Raw genomic sequence first — 351 nt, 5'->3', positions numbered from 1 at the left:
GGAGGTGGCATGTGGGCACAGAGAGGGATGGAGGTGGAAAAGGGTGTGGAGGTGGCATGTGGGCACAGAGAGGGATGGAAGTGGGAAAAGGGTGAGGAGGTGGCATGTGGGCACAGAGAGGGATGGAGGTGGAAAAGGGTGAGGAGGTGGCATGTGGGCACAGAGAGGGATGGAGGTGGGAAGAGTTGGGCTTGTCCCACAAAAAGGAAGACACCTGAGCCCAGAGCTGGAGCAGCCAAGAAGAGGGGCGGGGAACAAAGGCAGGGTATGAGGCAGGCAGGCGAACCAGGGCGGGGCAGGAGGCAGGCAGGGGAATGAGGGCGGGGCAGGAGGCAGGCAGGGGAACCAGGG

This window comes from Piliocolobus tephrosceles, chromosome 21 (assembly GCF_002776525.5).
Source record: "Piliocolobus tephrosceles isolate RC106 chromosome 21, ASM277652v3, whole genome shotgun sequence".
Taxonomy (NCBI): Eukaryota; Metazoa; Chordata; class Mammalia; order Primates; family Cercopithecidae; genus Piliocolobus; species Piliocolobus tephrosceles.
Note: the sequence above shows the minus strand (reverse complement) of the source record.